This window comes from Sciurus carolinensis, chromosome 3 (genome assembly GCF_902686445.1).
Source record: "Sciurus carolinensis chromosome 3, mSciCar1.2, whole genome shotgun sequence".
Classification (NCBI taxonomy): domain Eukaryota; kingdom Metazoa; phylum Chordata; class Mammalia; order Rodentia; family Sciuridae; genus Sciurus; species Sciurus carolinensis.
Window position 1 is genome coordinate 116,155,127 of NC_062215.1, and position 22,080 is coordinate 116,177,206.

Below are 22,080 nucleotides of genomic sequence, written 5' to 3' on the forward strand. Positions count from 1 at the left end.
CTGCAGTGCTAGGCTCCGGCAGCAGTCCTGGCTGCCTTCTTCCTTCCTGTGGAGTTAAAACTGACATTTAAATTTTCTCCATCCTTAGGAACAATATGACCTCTATTCACAGACAGTTCATCCAGTTCTAAAGCACCAGTAAGAAAGGGGGCTTGGAAAGAAGATCTTGAATAGGATGAAGGCAAGCAAAGGCAAGAACTGGCTGGATTCCAAGTTATTTCAGGCCAAAGAATCTCATCTTGTATCAAAATGCTGAACTGCAAAACAAAACTGATTTCAGTTTGTGAAAGGTTGAGAGAGGAGTGGGGGAGGGGAGCCGAAGGGGAGGAGAAGAGAGGGAGGAGGGGGACAATTGGTCCGGATTCACATACAAAAATGGACTTCCTGTTCTGCCCCAACTGTATTTCCACGGGCTCTTTTTCCAAAGGAATGGAAAGAATGAATTTACCCAAGATCACAATGAAACAATTAGATGGCTTACCTGATAAAAAGGAAAATTACCCATCTGCAGTGAGGAACAGCATCTCCCAAAGACAAGATGATAACAATGTGCCTTTAGTTGCAATTGTTCCAATTCTTTCTTGCAAAAGGTGACCAAGTATTTACAAGGGCTGCAGTCTCACTGGGGCAGAACACGCACGCACGTAGACACACACACACACACACACACACACACACGAACACACACGCACACATACACACATGCATCAGAGACCTCTGCAGTATCCTCTCGGCTTCATCCTTGCCTCACTCTATGGTACCTAATACAAATCAGCAAATAGCTTGTTTAAAAAAAAAAAAAAAAAAAAAAAAAAAAGTGGAGATGGCACCTTACATTACATTGCCATCTAGTGGCCAAATCTTAAACATGTTTTCACCATCTGTATTTGTGTGTTCTTTCTCAATCTTTCTTCTCTCCTCTACTTTCCAGTGGGACTCTCTGTGAATTACTTCCTCTTTTTGTTTTTCATTCCCGACTTTTCTATCATCATACAACTAACAACTCAAAAGTTGGAAAGTTTAAAACTAAATCCAGCTATTTTCAAGTTTAGAAATTTTCAGTGTTATTTTTATTTGGAAAAATAAAAGTGTTATTTATTCTCATTATGAACTATTGTTACCTCTGCAAATTATAGAAATTTTAAATAAAACTATAATAGTCTTTTTATTACACCAGGAGAAAAGTGGGTGACCTTTTATTCCAGGTCTATGGCTTTATATATTTTCTATATTTTCCTCATTGTTAATATTGTGATGAAATAAAAGGAAGTTCTTTATTACAGTGACCAGCTCAGAGTAAGATTGAGTTTCACTTCAGGTTTAGCACTACTGAACACGTCTTTTGAACAAGTCACTGAACTCCTCTAGAAACTTACGTTTTTCCCATCTTCAGCCATATTTGGTGATTAGACAAGATTAATTTCTCACTCTACGGTTTTGACTGTCTTTTGCTCCAATCTGTCTCCCTATTTAGTGAATATAATTTAAAGTTCAATTATAATAAAGTGGCTTAAAAATATGTATTTTGAATAAAATTAAGAATTATTCTAATAAAATTGTGAAAGCCAGGTACATCTGGTTTTTCTACAACAGTGGAGAATCCACACAAAACTATTTATAATTCCAAGAACCAAGAGTAGAGCTTTCCATGTTACACACTGAACTTTAAAATTGAATTGATTTTCCCATTCATCATGGGAAACTTCACAATTAACTATGTTTTAATGAACCATTTGCAGTAAATATGTCACCCTGGTTTTTTTCCCTTTGCTACCTAACACACTCAATATTGATAACTGCCATTACATGTGCTCTATCATTTATTGATAGACATTATATCTTCAATATTTAATTTTTTCTATTTTTTACTATAGGACAGTGAGAAAGATACTATAAATATTATTGTAATTGTTCCCATTGTACGACTGAAAATACTGAGAATTTTGAGAATCATTAGAATTTATTCAAGACCATGCATCTTGCAAAACAAATAAAACTAAGGACCTTGGTCCAAAAGTTCATTGTTCTTTGCAACATAACTAAATATCCACCTTTCTTTGTTCTAGAGTCATAGAAATGTAAAAAAAATTCTATGCTCACTAAATATTTACTAGTATTTAATTATGGACTTGTGGGTCTATCTCTTGGGTCCATCTGCTCATCTGTAAAAGAAAAATTGACTAGGATAGTTTCCTGCTCCAGCTAAAAGATCCTATACTTCACAAAAACCCATAAGAGTAGCACGAACACATTATGGGAAGTTATCTGGTGTCTGGGAAATGATGTTGGTCATTCTCTGTTATAGTCAAGGCAATGTTGAAAGGAACTAGATGAAAAAAACTAGAGAAAACAGGTGACCAGCATTTGGTAAATAATTACCAGGATGTTAGAGATGAAAGGAAAAGAGAAAATATTTGAACTAACAGGGAGTTTTTTAAAATTATTTTAAAATTTTAACATTAACATATTCTGTATGAATAATACTTAGGGTTTAAACATACAGGTATAAAAAAATAAGAACATTCCTCCCAACATACGTCAATGTCTTTCAGTTGAATATTACAAAGGTCAATGTTTGAGCATCTGTTCTTAATAGTCCTGCCAACAGTTCTCCTTCCTTGATCCCCAGAGGTGAACCTGACTCCCTGAATACAGAGAACCACACATGACTCTGGCAGCTGTGAGGTTAGCCTTCCCTCACCATGGAGACTCAAGGCCAGGTAGGCCAGGGTCCTGAGAGAAAGAAGTCACACAGAGGAAGCAGTTGTGACAAAAGACATGAGCCAGAAAACACCCTGGGTTCTCAATGACCTTTCTGTTTCTACCTCCTATTTCCTACAAGATCCAGATACATTCCTAATTTAGGGTTCCATGATAAAACCAAATAAAGTCCATTTTTCCTTTTTTCTGATTTCTGTTACTCTGTAGAGTTCTAACCAGTTCACTCACTAGAAGAAAGCTGCAAGAACTGCTTCTGTCAAAATTGTTCATATTCTGGGCATCTGGCATTTCATTTATTCCCTTCTTCAAGCACTTGCTATGTGCCAAACATATTTCTGGGTACTTAAGTCACACATCAGTGAACAAACCACATCAAAACCTTTGTGAGTTTACAATGACATACCGGTCAAGTGGAGAGGCAGGCTGACTCCAAGATGCATACCTTCCTTCTTCCACCTCTACATCCGTGTTCATGTCCTTCATATCTCAGAAGACCTTTCACCCATCTCTACATATGTAGTAAACTTCACCAGTCCTTTAAATGACTAGGTCAGATATCCCTTCTGTTCTAATATCCCTCTATTTTTCTCAGTAGGTATAATGTTTTTTCTTTTGTTAATTATGAAACAACTTTATTTTTCCTTTTATGAAATATGGTCATTGGTTGAAAGCATTGAACGTTTTATAGCTTAGTGCTCAGAAGGAGAGCTTCTTCTGTTAGTAGACCTTGGACATTAAGGAGCGAGTTCACTCAGGTGGGAAAATGGTGTGCCTGGTCTTTTTTAATGTGAGTTTTAAAATGTAGTAAAAGGTAATCTCGTGTTGTGATTAGAATCTTGGAAGTGTTTAAGGAGAGAATTATCTCAGCATCAGAAGACTGAAGTAGTATGGTGAATATTTGGGTATTATTTAGAAAATAAAGGCAATTTGTTATCATTAAACTTTTTTTCTGATGTCCATCTCTTGGAGTTCTGGATCTATTATTCAGTTGCATAAAGAGAATTTGTTAATCACTTTCAAGACTGTCAAGAAGGGAATTATCCTTGGTCACTGGCCAAAAATTTCCCAAAGTCATGGCCAAATCATATTTTGAGTTCTGGATTCCCTTGCTCAGAGTTATAAATTTGATTTCAATTTTAATGCGGAAAATCTTTCTCTCTCTCTCTCTCTCTCTATATATATATATATACATATATGTATGTATATATATGTGTGTGTGTGTGTGTGTGTGTGTGTGTATATTTGGAATCTACACTCTGTGTGACATGAAACCAGGTCCTCCACCCTCATAAACTCTGATGGTAGCAGGTCTTCAGACAGAGTGATGTATGATTCCAACACAACAGGATTTGAACCCATGTGGTTTGATTCCAAATTCACAGGACCATTGTGTAATTATCTGAATTCAAATCTTTTGTAACTGGAAAATTAAACTTGATTAAAGTGTGAACAAGATTGGTATGATTTTACAGTAATAATAATCTACTACTTCCAAACTTTTTCTTTGTAGTTGTAACTATTCCAGTATTTTATTTTATTTTGCCAGTAGGACATTCTTCAAAGACATTACTACCAGCCTCTTGCTTGCTCTCACCCAAGCATTTACCAACAATGACTGTAGAAACCCTTTAATAGAAATAGAACACATTTCCTGCTCAGAAATAATGAACTATGTCTTTATTTTGAGGTTAATTTGTCCTTTTGAAAATGAGCCAAAAATGTATGCAAAATTTACTTACAGAAAGTGTAATGAAGAGCCCTCTTTTAGGACTAAAGTCAGTTTTTTAGGAAATTTAAGCTTATAATTTCTTGAGAGTAAAAAATGGACTCCTTGTTTCAAAATATTTTATAGCTATTAATGTCATCATTTGAAACAGTAGCCCATATATCCCATAAATGAAAAACAAAAGTCAAACAATCAGTTTTTTCAAGTATAGTATAAAAATATTAGAGGGATCCCCTTCCCACAACTGGAAATTACTAAATCAAAGCCATTTTAGGTCTGTGATTCATAGATCATGGTTTTTAAAATCACTTATAATAAACCTAAATAATTGAAATTATTTTTCTTACTGATTGGATTCCAAATGTTTCTCAGGTATTTATAGAATTCATGTTTGTGGGCACACAAAGAACTATTTAAAATTTTATGAAAAGTTTCCACAAATCACTGAAATTACTCCCAATTCTCTCTTTTTGTCTGGTAGAGGAGGAGAAAAAAATAGTTTTGACTTTTCTTACCTCAGTACAATCAAGAAATTTAAAGTGAAAGACAAAGGAGAGAGATTGTGGGACCGTGATGGAGAGCATGGGATTCCCCAGTCCGAGGCCTGGAAGGCCAGAATTGCTTAGGAGTCTACAGATGATCTTTTCCAAGGAAGCAGTTACTCCTTGTTGAAAGATTCACTGTAATTTCCTTTAAGTGGCTTAGACAGCCATTGATGTTGGAGAGGAAATAATGGTAGTCCCAAACCAAAGACACAGATTTTATAAACAAGACAGAATAAAATATGATCTTAATATCCCAAAGAGGAATTAAATGTATGAATGTAAAATATCTGATGAGATCAACGATGCAAAGTTTAAAATGTGCATTAAATTACAAAATTTCTATTTTTTACTTTATCGAATAGTATCATTCCTTTATTATACCACCATTTAGGAAGGATTTTAAAAAACCAGCTTTAGTGTCTGCATATATTTTTTTTTATTTCAAATACGTGGTTATTTGAGAACCTGATTTTATTTCAGCTAACGTGTAGGAGTACATTATTAATATTTACTGAAAATGCTGCAAAAATATCATTTTTTTATAAGGATATGCTTTTTGCTTTTCTCTAAACAAGCCAGGAGCCTTCATACATTCACTACTTTGTTTCATTCATTTCCTCTGCTTGGAGGACTTTCTCATCTTTGGCTACATGTGAATCTATTCTCCAACTGCCTGACCCTATCCTGTAATATGTTTGACAGCATGAACAGAAATAGTTTAGAAGTATACTATCTTTATCTCCCAAACATATTCCAGTGTATGTAGTTGAATCAAGGTTGATTCTAAAAATCAACTGATGATATCTACTGACTATGAATGAATCAAAATTCCAGAATAGAATTTCCACAAAATCTACAAGGAGGATAAAATAATTTTACAAACCTCATTTTAAAAAAAACCCACAATTAAAATAAATGTTAAACTGTTTTATGGAGATGATTTTGCCAATCATTGAGGAATAACAAAGTCAAAATTCTCAGAGTCCATCTAGACAAGCATTCTTATTTTGGATAGGAGAAAACTGATGTCAAGAGGGGCAATATGGTTTGTCCAAGGTCATATAGATAGTTACGTATCACAAAAGTCCATTCAAGTTTTTTCCACAGTTTAACTATGAAGAAAATTAATATTGAGTAGGTGCATCAGCACATAAGAAGCAAAAATGGAAGTGAGTGTAGTATTTCTGGATACACCACAATTGATTTTCACTCATGTTTTGACAGAGAGATGAATGTGATGGAGGTTACGATTGCAGTTACTGTTTAAGAAGGTGATGGACTAACCAACATTGATTTTAGCAAAGAATAAAGACAGCAACCATCCTTTAGTCTTTCTCCACATACTGCTTTTCTTCTTTTTTCAACTTCCCAGAAGTTTATTTTGAGTTCACCCTCTGGTTCGTGTGGTGAGGGGAAACCACCTCTGTATCTGGAAAGTCTTAGAAAGGGTTTTGATTGATGTCAGCATGTCTTGGCTATGTGTTTTTCTCTCACTGATTTTTTTAAGTCATATTTATTTTGGAACTTATTAATAGATTCTCTGGGTGGATTTAGACACATGCTGTTAAATATTAACTACAAAGTTCCCAAACTCAAAGACAGGAGCAACAAGTTGGAGAGTTGAACTTTCACAGCCTTCAAGTAGGCTGGAAGAGAGACCAGGAAATAGCAAGTAAGTGGTCTTGCTCTATAATTTCACTGAAAAACTAAAACACATCCTAAAACATACTTTGTTTCTTTAGACTAATAAACCATATTCAAAGAAGGAAACAAAATGTAATGTTTCAGATGCTTGAGGGTTTTTCTTTGTTGTCATTTTTCTTATTATTATTATTGTGGGTACTGATGTTTGAACCCAGGAGCTCTCTATCACTGAGCTATAGCTCCAGTCCTTGTATTTTTTATTTTGAGACAGAGTTTAGCTAAGTTGCTGAGGCTAACCTCAAACTTGTGATCCTCTTACCTCAGTGTCCCAAGTCTCCGGGATTATAGGTGTACACCACTGTGCCCAGCTGGCATCCCTGAGCTTTATACTTCTTTAATTAGACCAAGGCTTTGTAAAGCTTTGTCTCCTGAGATAAGATCAACATACAGTATACTATTTAAATCCCTACATCCAGATCTATTGCCACAGGAGAATAAAGGCACAAAATAAACATAAATGTAAATAAATAAAATGTATGCACAAGTTTAAAGAGCTATGTTACTATGCTAGGTTTCATTCTGGGCTCACATGTGCTGTTTTCTATGTTCTTAAGTTAGTTAAGCACAATGTTGGGTTCTTGCCTGATTTGTTTCATTCAGCAGCTTCCCCCTTTGCAAAAATTAATCAATGAAAGTTATTACTAAGAAAAATATGATTGAATACTATCAATCCAAATACCAAATGTACCCTTTTAATATATCTTTAAGTCAACCATATCACTTGCCTACATATTCAAGAGGTTTAATTGGATTTTTTAAAGTAGAGGACTTTCTTGACACTAAAGGAAATTGCTGATATTTATGAAGACAACTCTTTATTTACAGAATAAAACTGAACTTTGCTATAACTTAGCATAAGCAAATATGTGATTTCTGTGCCCCTCAAGGATTTCTGACAACATCTTTTTCTTTTTCAATGGTAGAAAACCATTGACTTTATCTGGAATCATCCATTACATATGCACATGTCATTAGAATTAGGCACTACTGTATTTCTGAAGGAAATAAGACCTTTCACACATCCCTATGCAGTTCCAGGGTTCATCAATCAATTCACAGACTCACACAAATCACATTTGGTTTACATATTTTCTTCTCTCTCCCCTTAGAAAAAGCAAAATTCTACCCTAGGCAAATAATGGGCAGAGGTCATTAAGCCCCTCTGCAGGGATGCAAACTTTTTAGAAGAAATTGGCAAGTGAAAGATGCATAAAAGGTCAGATAATAATTGCATTTAATCTAGCCTTCCTAAAATGCTTTGGAAATTTTAGGACCCATGAACTGAATTTCTCATTCTGCAATAAGAGCAATTCCACACCCCCTGGGGCTCTGGTTGAGAGACCAAGTGCTGGGCAGCTGCACTATCATGCCTACGTGCAAACTCCCATACTTGTTCTGCTGCAGTCACATGAAAGATGCAGAGATTTCTCTGGTTAGTATAGAACGTTGAAATAACAGAACCACTTTGTCTCTATATTTTCCATAACACTTGATAAGGAAACTCAGAAACTGATGTACTTGTTTCCATGATGTCTATTTTTTTTTTTTTTTTTGGATACTGGGGATTGAACCCAGGGCCTTGTGCTTGCGAGGCAGGCACTCTACCAACTGAGCTATCTCCCCAGCCCATGGAGTCATTTTTGAAAGTTTCTTTTTAGTTCTGGTTGCTATCATTACATGAAAGTAATCATGTTCTTCCTCTCTCTGGGGAAAAGTAGACTGAATAAAGCAGGTGAGGACTCCTAGGTCTCCATCCCTTTAATTAGCACATATGAGATGGGGACCTTTACAGTTCCACCTCCCTTTTTCTGCAGCTAAGTAAATACAGAATGTAGATTTTTTCCATGATTTCAGCAATGATATTGGGTGATCATTTACCCTAATTCACATGTTTACTCTTTCTAAGTGTGTGTGTGTGAGTGTGTGTGTGTGTGTGTGTGTATGATCCAAATTCGAAGGTAGTATATGCTATGCATACACAGAGTTGTTTGTTAATGTTCTCTCCTTATACCATCCCTTTCCATTCTGCTTTGCAAGACTGCAAAACCTTTGTATCTCCATCTGCCCAGTCTCCTCTCTAAGCCATCAGAACCATAGCTTGACATATCTATTACTTTAAAATTACACTTGTGATTCAGAAAACTTCCTGGAGGGAAATAACATGCTTAACTGAAAAAGGATTAAATGAAAATAATTTAGAGAAGAAACTATTTGCCAAGATATTAAGATAGTTTATAAAGCCCCAGGAATTATCAATTGAGAGAGCCAAATTAGCTGGGTGGGGTGACACACATCTGATGTCTATGTACCTATGGAGGTTGAGGTAGGAAGATCAGGAGGTCAAGACCAGCCATAGCAACTTAGTGAGACCCTAGGCAAAACAAAACAATAACAACAACATGGGAATGGTGACATTAGAGTAAAAAAAAAAAAAAAAGGCACATTGTGGAAGACCTCAGTAAATGGTTTAATCAAAGAAATGCAGCTACTTATTTAGAATAAAAGAAAAATTATGCTGGGGAAAACCTCTCCAATTTTCTGCTAATGTCTGACTTGGGCTGAACCCAAAGAAATCCAATAGATAAAGCCCCCAGAATATGCAATCCATGGAAAATGACTTTGGGAGGTTGAGACTCTTCTCACACAGCCCTTGTCCCACTTCTAAACCACATCACTACTTCTACCCTTCCCTTCCACCTGGCCTACATTTTTGGGGTCTACTGCTCCTGCCAGCAGCCCCTCTTCCAGGGCTCCCACTCTTGTTGTGCTTTGGGAATGTAGTTCCTTCCACACGTCTGTTTTGTCCTCCCTACTGTTGCAAGACCCTGGGTGTCTCATCACTTTGTTTGATTCTCTCAAGCCTATCCTGTATACAGCCCCTTTATCCACACTCTACTACTTCAAATACCCAATGCCTTGTAATCACTGGAAGGGTGACTTGGAAGCCCCTCCAGATGTGAAGGGCTGGTGGGAACCGGGGAAAAGAACATTTCCCACCTTATCTCCAAAAACACATCTTTCTCTGCTTAAAAAGCAAATGCATGTATTAAATTCTTTAAAGATAAGAGTAAAATCTTTATGACAAATGATTTTATTGAATACCTTAACCCTTAGCACAGTGTATAGTAGTATGTGTTAAATACTCAGGAACAAATGTTTATATTCAGTTATTTCTATATTCAAATTAATTCTAATATAATTAGAATTAATTAAGAGAATAGTAATTATTGCTAATATTTATCAAGGACCCAGTATATACTTAAAATTTGAAACCTCATAGCAATCTCATGAAATAGATATTATTAATATCATCATTATTTTACAGATAGAAAAAACTGAGACTCAGTATCTTGGCCAAAGCACCAAGGAGGTGAGAAAATGTGATTTTTGAAACCAACAATCTATCTTCAAAGTGATAACATTGCTTAAGGCCATGCTTTCTTGTTTCACATAAAGCTCTCTGCCATATCACATTGCTAAAATGATGGTGGGAAATCTCTGGGATCCAAGTTCAAAGGTAAAAATAAAAACAAAGGCGAGATGATACAGACATTCCTCACTGGTCTGAATTACTTCACGTTACTTTCACAGATGCTACGGAGGGAAAACATTTCTACATGTGGCCAAGTCAAGGGACTTTTTCGTTGTATGGTAGATTTGCAGCCTAGATTTCTGTTAAATATGCCATGAGGTGGCGTGTGGCAGGGTAGGAGGGTGGCAGATGGCAGTTCTTCCTTCTCACTTGTTTTAGAGTCTTCAATCATCTGCAGCATGTGAAAGAATGTAGCTATGTTTGGAAATACTCTCACTAGATCAACAAATAAACTAAATACAAGAGGAGTGGAGGGAGAAGCGAGCCTCAATCTGTTGATGCTTAGGTTTCCAGAAATCTAAATTTGTTAAAAATGAAAAAGCTAAAATAGAAGAACTGCTGATCATGAACATTTGACAATAATATTACTTTGGCAAAGCTTCATGTTGCAAACATCATACTGAATGAGGTGCTTTTTTTTTTTTTCTCAGCTCATTTTCTATCAACAAATGCTTTCTGGCTCTACTTCATATTTGTGACAGCATGAACCACACAAAAACATAATACTTTCTAAGTTTTAAAGCCTTAATTGCTTCCCAAAATGTGGCAGTGGACCAGGAGCATGGCCATCTCTTGTGAGTTTGTTGAAAAATGCAGAACTCTTGGGCTCCACCCCAGATCTGCCAAATCAGAATGTGCATTTTAACAAGATATTTCTTATGCACACTGATGTTTGAGAAGCAGGACTATAAAATACAGTTGACCTTCACAGCCGACCTGGGCTCTTTAAACCTCCCTGCTTGTTTTGTACCCAGAATGTGCAGTTCAGTCACTTTGCCCTTCTCACCAGTTCCTGGGTAGCTAACAGGTTCTAGCCTCTGTTAGTACACATGGCTTCAGACACGCCAGGAAAACTCCTAATCTACTCTTCAAGTAGCATTTCAAATGTAAATTGACCTGGGTGTCTTGTTAAGTAAAAAACAACTTTCCAATTTCTCTTCCTCTGGGTCCATTCTGCAAAGACAGTCACTGTTAATTTCCCTTGAATCTTTTCTGAAAATTCCTGTACATATCCAAGCATATGAATCGATACAATTTATATTTTTTTCAGATATGACATCAAATGCTACGTATGGCTATATATACCTTGTTGGAATTAAATATTGGATTTCTAATTTCTTCCCTGATTGCTTAAAGAGTATCTCATCATATATGTAGATGAATACACTAAAGTTTATTTAATAAATTCTCAAATGACAAACATGTGTTATTTAAATATTGCTGGTGTAAACACGATTTTATAAACACATTACCCACTTGTGTGAATTTTTCTCTAAGTGCATTCTCAGGAAATGATTTTTTTTTATTCTACTTTTTAACATGGGTGAATATCAATGACTTTCTTCCAAAAATGTCATAACATTTAATACTCCAACAATGTCATAGGATACCTGTTTCCCACACTTTTGTCATCACCAGGAATTACCAACTTTTTTCTCTTTGATGTTAACTCTGAGGTGAAATCTACACCAAGTCTTGATTTTTAGCTGTGATCTTCCTGAGTCATTTAATAGGAGAAGCACACAGAGTGAGGGAAAAAGAAAAGTATGCTTTAAGAAGAGGAGATATCATGTAGAAACTGACAGAAGGTCGAATCTTGGAAATGGCAAGGGAAAGCTGCACCCACTTCCATATGAAAACCTAGAGAATATGGTGTTGAGAAACTAAAATCAAATATTTTGTTCTTTCTTTCCACTAGTTTGCAAAGTTTGATCCTTTCAGAGATCCACAGAAATCCAAAAATAGCTTCCACTAATTTAATCATTTTGCAACCAAGAAAATAAAAGCTCAAGCTCTTCAGATGCCAAATTCACTTTTCTTTCCACTATTTTATCAGACAGGATTGGATAGTGTAGTGTCTCTTCCCTGCTAGGGCATGATCTGATGGTAGTAGTGTCTTCTTAATTGACTTTTGTTTTCCTAGAATCCAAGGTAGATGTGGTGGACTTGGACAAGAGAGGGTTGGCCGATTGTCAGGGAGATAATGCTCAGTAAATTTAGAGAACAAAATAAAACTTTGAGTGTGTGCATGTATTGATGTGTGTCATTATTGTGCTCACTGATATAAAGTTATTTCTAATGATTTCACTAGGATCTATATATTTGAAAACAAAACATTCTTTATATCATTGCCACTTTCCCTTTTCCCAGTATTAGAGGATCATAATAGTATGAGGCAATTTCATGTGGAAAATTGATACATATTCTACTCTACCTCCCTTACACCCCCAAATGAGACGATCTCAACAGAAATATCCTATTTCATGCTTTCAATTGTTGGGTATTGAAAGTGTCAGAAAAAAATATAATGCTACTTTATCAGAGAAATTAGGACCTCCAGGACTATGTTGAACAGAAGTGACATATGTGGGCATCCTTGTCTTCTTTCTGATCAGTCTCTCTTGATGAATATTTAAGTAATTTCCATACCTTGGCTAAGTGAACATGAGCATGTAGACACATCGCCAAAATATCAAATTAAAATTCAAAGGAATTAAATTGGTATATACTCTGAGGTGATACTATTATTGGCTCTTATGGGTTCTTCTAGTTTTAGTTCAAACTACCTGCACTATTGAGTCTTACCTGATAGAAAAGTGAATTTGGCATCTGTAAGACTGATCCTTTATTTTCTTATTGCAAAATGATAAACAAATGGGACCTATGTTATTGGCTACCTGTGGGTCTCTGAAAGGATCATGTCTATAAAATTACTTACAAACACAGATGTAATATTTCAAATATTATCTATTATTGTTTTGTTCAATAGTATTATAGCTACCTATATTCTAGATTAAGTTCCTTGGTTCACACGTATTTCAGAATAACATTTAAGCTGAGAGCTAGGGTTGAGGCTCAGTGGTGGAGCACTTGCCTACCATGTGTGGAGCACTGGGTTCAATCCTCAGCACCCCATAAAAGTAAATAAAATAAAGTTCCATCAACAACTACAATAATTTTAAAAGAAAAGAATAACATTTAATTTGAATTTGTAGGGTAGCAAACAAAGAGAATTTCTAATCCTTGGGAAAATCATGTGTGCATATGTGTGTGAGTCTTATCTGTTTCTTCCAGGCATATCAGCTCCAGAAAATCTCTGGGCTGAATTTGGTGAATTGTTTGAGGTAAGGGCAAAGAACTTTCATTCAGTATGATTTAGAAAAAACATGAAAATGAACATAGATTCAATATTCCTTCTAGCCATGAGATTTTACACATATAATAAGACTCTAGTTGTCTTTGTGAAGGGTAAGTGGTCTTAAATTGAAGGCCCTGGATATTCAGAATTTTTTTCCTATACAGGGGACTGAACCCAGGAAAGTTCTACCACTGAGCTACATCCCCAGACCCTGTTATATGCTTTTTGTTTGTTTTGTTTTGAAATTTTGAGACAAATCTTGTTAAATTGCCCAGGCTGGCCTTGGAATTATGATCTTTATGTCACAGTGTTCAACAATCTTCTAAATTTTTTAATAAGTTTGGACATCTGTGTCTGAATATAACAACTGTGGAAATATGGATTACTGTGTATGGTAGAAGAAGAATTCAGAATACTCAGATCTTGTAGGAAGGGCATGAAGAGCACAGATAGGTGAGGGAGAAAATAAGTCCATATCTGTAATGAAATCTATGAAATCTAAAAGGTGATTGGCATGGTTAAATATCTGCTAGAAACCAGAGACAAATGCAATCTGGGTCACTTGGGGGATTAATGAGGTAGTATACATGAAACCAGGACTCCAGGACACAGAAGACTGCATAAGACTTTATGTGCCTGAGAAGTTGCAGAAGGGATTTGGGCTTCCACGGACTTTGGGACTTAGTAGTTATTTGAGCAAATCAAACTAGATCTTCTGAGTGACAAAGAGCCCCCAACTTATATCTGGGTTACATAACAAAGACATATATTTATTTTATGTAATTTTAAAATTACTTGTATCCAAAGAGAGAAATAATACATTTGTTGTCCCATTCAGTATACTAGAAACTTTCATAGGAAAGTTAACATAGGCCAGTGGTACTTACATCAGGAGGGGGACAATTTTGCCCACAGGGAACAGGTGCCAATGTCTACAAGTATTCTTATTGTTGTAACTGGAGGTTGTGTCTAGTACCTTGTGGATAGAGGCCAGGGATGCTGCTCAACACTCTGCTATGCCCAAGACAGACCCCATAACAAAGAAATTCCAATCCAAAATTTTAGTCATGCTGAGTTGAGAAATTCTGATTTAGTGCAACCAGTTACTCTACAAATAAGAAATTAAAGAGAGGCAGTGACACTTGCCAAATCACACTGAGCAAACAGAAGAGAGAAGTCCTCTCATGTCTTAACATCCCATTATTTAACTTCTGTTATGATTTGGAATGCCAGGTGTCCCCAAAAAACTCATGTGTGAGACAATGCAAGAAGGTTCAAAGAAGAAATGATTGGGTTATAAGGGCCTTAACCCAATCAGTGAATTAATCACCTGATGGGATTAATTGAGTGGTAACTGAAGGCAGGTGGGATGTGGTTGGAGGAAGTGGGAATTGAGGGCATGGTTTTGGGGTATATATTTGTATCTGGCAATGGAGGCCTCTTTTTCTGCTTTCTTATCATGATGTGAGCTGCTTCCCTCTGCCACACTCTTCTGCTATGATATTCAGTCTCACCTTGAGTCCAAGAAATGGAACTGGCTGTCTATGAACTAAGACCTCTGAAACCATGAGCCCTCAAATAAACTTTTCCTCCTCTGCAATTGTTCTTCTCACTCAGGTCTTTTAGTCACAGCAGTAAAAAAAAACTTACTAAAACAACTTCTAAGAGTTGAAAGTCTAAAACTGAACTGTTGGAAAATAGATATTCTTATGAACATATTTAAACTTCAGATGTCCTAAATAATTGCATAAACCTTTAAGAAAATAGTACTGCTCACATTAGGATATCTAGTCACTGAAGAAAGCAGAGAATTTCATCATATAATGCATATTTGTGTGCAACAAAAAACTATTTTCACTATGTTTAACCAAATTATTGCCCAGCATAGTGGTTCTCAAACTTTAGTGAGTTTTACAATCAACTGGAGAGTTTCTACAAAGAGAAATTCTGGAACTCACTCCAGATGTTCTGACTCAGGAAGTCTAGAGTGAGGCTTGAGAGTCTGCATTCTTAATAGGTTCCCAGAGAAAGTCGATGTAGCCAGTCAGCAGGACACACAATTGAGGACCACTACCTAGCACTTGGTAGGCACTTAATAAATGTTGACCTAGTATTGTAGGTATGTAAAACTATTATCTCACCAAATATATAATCTCACTTCAGGATAGAGTGTTTGATCATGCTAATTAAAACAGAAGAATGCAATCATAAATGGTAAAGACAAAACTAGTTGAGACCTCATTTCATTCAAATTCCTCATCATTAAAATGAAGAAATATGTTTTTAAGCTTCTTACCAGAAAGAATACCTTTTAACAATAACCACATAAATAATATTAAACAAAAACTAATTTATGTACAATTAGCACAAACTACTATCCTAAACATATGTAAAATCAAAGAGAGTATGATTGGTTATGAATGCCTCATTTTTAAGAGTAAATTTATGAAGAATCGTCCAAATGCCAGAGTAGAAACTGATCTGATGGGGCTCTTATGCCAAGCTACATTTATGGGGAAAATGACTATTGACATCAGTAATATAAAATCAAGCCCTGAGGGACCATAAATGTCTCTTCAAATTATTTGGGGAAACATGTACATGTTTAATCAATTAAATACAGGATGAAATCAGTGTATTTTCATCAAATAATCAATATGCTACTTAAAGAGTGAAAATTACTCTTAAGGAATTTCAATTCAGTAGTACTCATTTATATTCCTTTAACTTAAAAAAACTCCAAGAAAATTTATAAACTACCTGTTTACCTGGAAAGTATTGCATAATTAACTTGCCTCCTGCTAGTCCTCATTTAGAGACATCCAAGCAAATGATTGATTAGTCAACTTTCCATTTAGCTCTTTGAGGTCATGTAGACAGTTTCCACAGTCTTTTTTTTTCTAACTCAGGCATCATATCTAAAGTACTGAATTTCACCTGCCAACGGCACCCAGGAAGCCAAATGCTTTCAAGTGTTTTACATTTGCATTCAACTTTTAAAATACCCATCTATCTTTTAAATTAGGTGCCATCTGTTGTATCATCATCTCCAGTTAAATCTTATTAGTATTTCGTGCCAATATCAGCCTGCTACCGCAATCTTACCCTGCTACTTTAGGCTTTTCTGCAGCATTCATTAAGAGCCTGCTATTTTAACTAATTCCTGTAGCAGGACACTGTGTGAGAGTCTAAAACAGAATCAGTGTTAAATTGTTTCTACTTTTACTCATAGAGTGAATAATTGTTCACTTCTACCCTGGGATTATCCCTCCGAGTCTCCTAAACAGAGCCCCGTTTGAGCCAATGCAGTTAACCCAGCATCACACGGTGCTAGCTTTGAATGGCGCTTATACTGCAGTATTCACCTTGAAACTAAGTAGGTAGGATTTATTATTTGTTGAAGTCACATAACTGCCAGGTTAAGCAGGCTCCATTCTTATTTCACCAACAGTCACAATAGAAGACAAATACAGGCAGACATATAGCTCATTTCCAAGGGAAGCAAATTTGCAGTCAGAGACAAGGACAACGTAACAGCCAAGAACTGCAGTAAATCTCTTGAAGCTAAGAGCCACATCTAATAATGCTCTCCTGCCACACCTCTGATCAAACAGATTGTATGCAGAAATTAAACATCAAAGCAACATTCATTCCTTGATGCTCAGAGATGATGCTTGATAAGCAAATTTTAATTTATGATTTTTTTTACTCCTCGAGTGTCTTAACGCTAGGATTACTGGAAGACTTAGTATGCTTATTCAAGCATGCTAACAAAACTGGAATCTCTTAGTAATTTCTCCCTGCACCTCTCAGCATGGCTGACAGGCATCTGCCAAGACCATAATATAAAAACCACTGAATCATGCAAAAATATTTACCCCCAAAAGATGTAGTAAAAGCTCAGCTTCCTCCAGTCTCCATAGCCCCTGAAGTGTTAATCTGAAGAAACAGTTCCATGAGTTTCCACAGGCCAGCAGTGAGTCTCCTACACTTGACCTAGACAGTCTTACATAACGAAGCGTCGGTACTGGGGAGCTCGCTGAATGTCATCACCAGCAAGAATAAGAAGTATTGGTAGCAGCAGGCAGGCAGGCAGGCTGGGAGTTTGCATGGAAATCATGAACTCTTTCTTGTCTTTCCCTTTTGAAACGTTTTGGAATGAGAGTTAAGAATAGCTCAGAAACTGGTCTCATTTTTGGTATGGGAAGAATGACCAGAAACATAAAAGCTAAATCTTCCAGCAAGTGCCAGACACTTCTTTTGGTGTTTGCAGTAAACCTCGCAGGATGAATCGCTGTCTGTAAAGTCCTGTGCCATGACACCTAAAATGAGGGAATGGCAAAGCAAAATACTAACACAAAGGCTGCTACCGAGAGCTTTTTGTCTACCTTTAACTCATTGTGGTGAGTAGAGGGGACTGTGTGTATATGGAATGAGAAGATCACTGGGGGTGTGAGTCGTTCTGCAGGGTGATAACTGAAGTATTTGTAAAGAGTGTTCATGTTTCTTAAACATCTTTTTTGCAAGCAAGATGATAGTAATTTTACTCATATATCAAACTCAGAATGTGGTGGGTTAAATGAGTTGTGCTTAATGCATTGCAACTTCTGAAATCTTCATACAAGTAATGAGAAAAACTAGGACCTATCTCTGGTGGCTTGCAGATAAATGTCAGATGTGCTCATTAATTACGTCTATTGTCTGTACTAAAAAATAAGATCTGAATATCCACATCAGATGTTGCATACAATGGGGTCTTTTTTAGACTTTGAAAACAGTTTCTCAGAATGGAGTAAGGGGATTGCTGTGCTTTTGAGATAATCTTTGTTAGACTCACTCCTAGATATCTAGGGGATACTTTAAACAGCAAATTAAAAACAATGTACTCTCCATCTAATTTTCATTCAATTATCTCAAATGTGTGTAATACAAGTTATGCCCTTAAAAGCTAGAAATAATAAATTCAGTTCCCTATTCTGATCCTGAGTACACTGATATGGTATTATTAATATAAGATGGCATTATATTGTTTAATTATATATAAAATTGTGGTTTTATATGGGATGCGGGCTAAGATGTATAATTCCTGAGGCAAAAGAAATAGAGAAGAAGCCATGCATCATTTAAAAATAATCTTAATGTTCTGCTCTTAGCTGGGAAGCTTGTCTGCTAATGCATCACAGTGAGCGAGGAAATAAGAGAATTAAGGTCTACCAAAGAACACAGTGATCTAATTCCACCTCATCATTTAACTCAGAAGGAAACTGAGGTAGAAAGAAGTTAAATGGTTTTGCCTAGGCTGACAGAGGAAGAAGTGAGTGGACCATGATTTTTCTCTAACTAACCACTCTTTTGCCACCATAATTGAGTAAACAGTTGTCCTTTGATCCTGAATCAAGTCCTGATTCACAGTGATTTTTTTTTTTTTAATCATAGAAACGAGAGAAAACAAAGTGAAGTGGCTCTAAGTTTCTGCTTTCTGCTGTAGTCTGATTTTGGCAAAACAGGTTCCATAGTGGACGGAATGAGAAATTGTCTTCAAATGATTCCCATGAAGGTAAAGAACACATTGGTGCAACATTTAATTAAATCTTCAACTTATGAAATTCTATTCTGAACACTAAATGATGTGAGCCACGATGGTGGTTCAGAGTCCTTTACTGTGTCAGTGTTGATTGTGGTGCTGGGCTTCTCCATCTCTGGAAGAGTTAATGTACATGAAATAGACCACCCACAGGAAGCAAGGAGTTGGAACATAGACTGTTTTAAAGAAGATTCAGTCTTATTCTTTCAAATAAACCAAGGCTCTTGTAGTCAGGTGCTTTGTTTCATTCTCATATGTCCACACCTAGGCCAGTGTTTACTGGACCCTCAGAAATGAATAAGTAAGTGGAAGGATAGAAAGTAGTCATAATATGTTTGTGTACAGAAACTTCATCTATTATGGCCTAGTAGAATTATTTGGAGGAGTCATTTTAAATACTGCATGAAAATGATTTATATTATATATTAGTTTAATAGTTGCCTAAGCAAATGAAATACTAGTTTGGAAACAGTTTTTATAAAATTATTTTTAGCATGCTACTAATTAGATCAATTTGGTATAGGTTTGGTATAGGTTTGGCTGTTCCTAAAAGATAATCCAGTGTCCACAAGCTTAACCAAGCAGAGGTTTTATTTTTCTACAGTGACATTAATCTGGGAATAGAACTTCAGAGTCTATTTGGCAGACTCTAGTCCTAGGGACCTAAGTTCATTTCTCTTTCTTTCGATCATCCTTAACTTGTGACTTTAATCCTCCTATTTGTTTTTGTTTTGTTCTGTTGTGGATTGAACCTATGACTTCAACCTTGCTAGGCAATCACTCTGCCACTGATCTACACCCCCAGCCCATATCCTTCTATTTGTTGTCTCATAGTCTCAAGATGGCTGCCTCATGTCCAGCATCCTGACTTTATTCTAGACAGGAGGACAGGAAGAGAAAAATCATAAGGCCTGTGCCAGATAAAGCAATTCTTTCTCCAAGAACGTTCTCAGAAGAACACTGAGAGCCTGAGTTACATCTTATGGCTCTTAATTGTAAAAAAATACCCACTTCTCCCCACAGTGAATTAGTCAAAACTGAGTTTTCAGTTGATCCTATTGCCACTCATGATCAAAGCTGGGGTGATCTTTTAAAGCAAATAGGGCACATCCCCCCTGTGCATTCTCCCTTTGCAAATAGTCTTGGTTACTTGTAAAATCCTAAAGCACTCAGCATGATCATTAGTCTAAGCTGGTTTATATTCCAAAAGCACAAAAAGGCTTCTTGTTTTTTATCTGAGTTTTCTCTGGAAAAAAATTATCCTAGAATGTTACTTGAGTAACAGATGCATTTATCAATATAGTGTAGTCAATGTGTATGCATGAATATATCACAGTGATTTTCACTTTTATATACCAATATAAAAGAACAATAAAATAATAAATAAAAGAAAGGAAAACCGAGAGAATGGAGGAAGGGGGTCTGGGGAAAGGAGGAGGGGAGTGGATAGAGAAGTACTGGGGATTGAAATAGAGCAAATTATATTATATGCATATATGAATACATCAAAATGAATTCCACAATATATATAGCTAATAAAAATATTTTAAAAGAGAAAAGTATACACAGAGTTTCCAGAATTAAAAAGAGAAAGCAGTTCATGGCCTCTTTCTCCCAATTTTTGCCCCCCAAAATAAGGTCATCTAAAGTAGCTTCTTCTTGAAGAGAATGTGACTATGGAAGAATAAAGGGTTGCTAAATTACAGTTCCAACCCTGAGAATCTCTGAAATTTCTAAGTAAAATGCTGACTCACTAATTTAGAAAAGAGACTTTTGCTAAGATTTTTTCTGCTACGTTTTCTTGATGAAATCAGCAGGACTGAAAAGCACATGGCTCCTCCTGACTAGTCCATGGAAGGACTCTATCCATTCTCCAGTTTGGTTACAGGATCTCTAGGCCAGAAGCTGTTCTTCACACAAGGACAAGGGATAACACTGACATCTTTGAAAAGACTTGGAAGAAAATAACCCCTCTACTTAAAAACTTTAGACTTGTGTAGAGTTTCTGGATAGACTGGAATAAAAGTTCTTAATTTCCATTAAACTCAACTTCTCCATGGAAGATAGCTGAGTTCTTAACCTGAATTGCAATCACCCTGAATGAACCTATTCAAAAACAATTGCCTATTGCACAAACCTCCACTTCACTAAAAAGACACATGCAATGCAGTATTCATTTCACTCTCCTAGAAAACAAATAGAGGGAATTCTTTGCACAAAATCAGATGAGATTTAGCTTAAGTGGAGACCTAAAAATTGAAAGATATTTAGTAACTGACAGGTATGTATTTTATAAATGACAAACTCACAGGAGACAAAACTAACTTTTTCCACTTTCTATAAATTAATTTAATATCTAATTTAATGTTCCATTTTTACCTAATGGCAGAGAATTTAATTATTTCTGAGTACATTCAATCACATTAGTACTTTTTCAGTTATTTCAGATTTATCCCTATAAAATGTGAGATTTTCATTTGCTCTTTAAATTAGTTAAAGTAATACTAGCTTCAGCAACAAATTCGCCTTAAAGTCCAGGTGATTTAGCACAAAGAAACTGCTTTGCTTACTCATGCAGATTTCCATAGCTGTTCCTGGTTGGCAAGTAGTCATCCATGTGATCATAGGTTCAGGATCCTCAGTCTTGTGGCACATATGGCTGGTAGGTATTTAGAGCCATTGGAAAGAAGAGATTATGATTAATTAAGCCTAACTCATCAACTCAGAAGTGACACATGACTGGATTATATTTCAATAGTGAGAAAGTTGCATAACCCTATCTAGATGAAATGGAAGACTGACAGATGTCCCTAGCTCAACAACCACTACCTAGAAGGAAGAATCTGGTTTGGTGGTCACAAAGCTATCTCTGCCTACCTTTCATCTTTGCAGTTGATGCACTTAAAAAAATGCGCACACACACAGACACACACATATCCATCTTTTGGCCAATTATAATTTTTGAGGTCAAATCAGAGAACTGAGAGGACTTAATTTATGTGTATGTGTGGGGTGATCCTTTCTGTATTGGAGGCATGATTGAATATATTCTGCACCTTAAAATAGGAT

The 22,080-nt window shown here is 36.1% G+C and overlaps 1 protein-coding gene and 1 long non-coding RNA gene across 5 annotated transcripts in view; one reads left to right on the plus strand and one right to left on the minus strand.

Moving 5' to 3' along the window:
* The window catches only part of LOC124979763 (sodium channel protein type 1 subunit alpha), a 141,218-nt gene extending 123,798 nt beyond the window's left edge, over window positions 1–17,420 (minus strand). For all 3 annotated transcript variants that reach the window (XM_047544428.1, XM_047544427.1, XM_047544426.1), the window contains exon 1: window positions 17,306–17,420. The gene's annotated coding sequence lies outside the window, so the exon portion shown is untranslated. The remainder of the gene's footprint in view (window positions 1–17,305) is intronic.
* Window positions 17,421–17,498: 78 nt separating this feature from the next.
* LOC124979774 (uncharacterized) overlaps window positions 17,499–22,080 on the plus strand; it is a 144,632-nt gene continuing 140,050 nt past the window's right edge. For both annotated transcript variants that reach the window (XR_007107689.1, XR_007107688.1), the window contains exons 1-2: window positions 17,499–17,830; window positions 18,864–18,984. This is a non-coding gene — a long non-coding RNA (uncharacterized LOC124979774). The remainder of the gene's footprint in view (window positions 17,831–18,863; window positions 18,985–22,080) is intronic.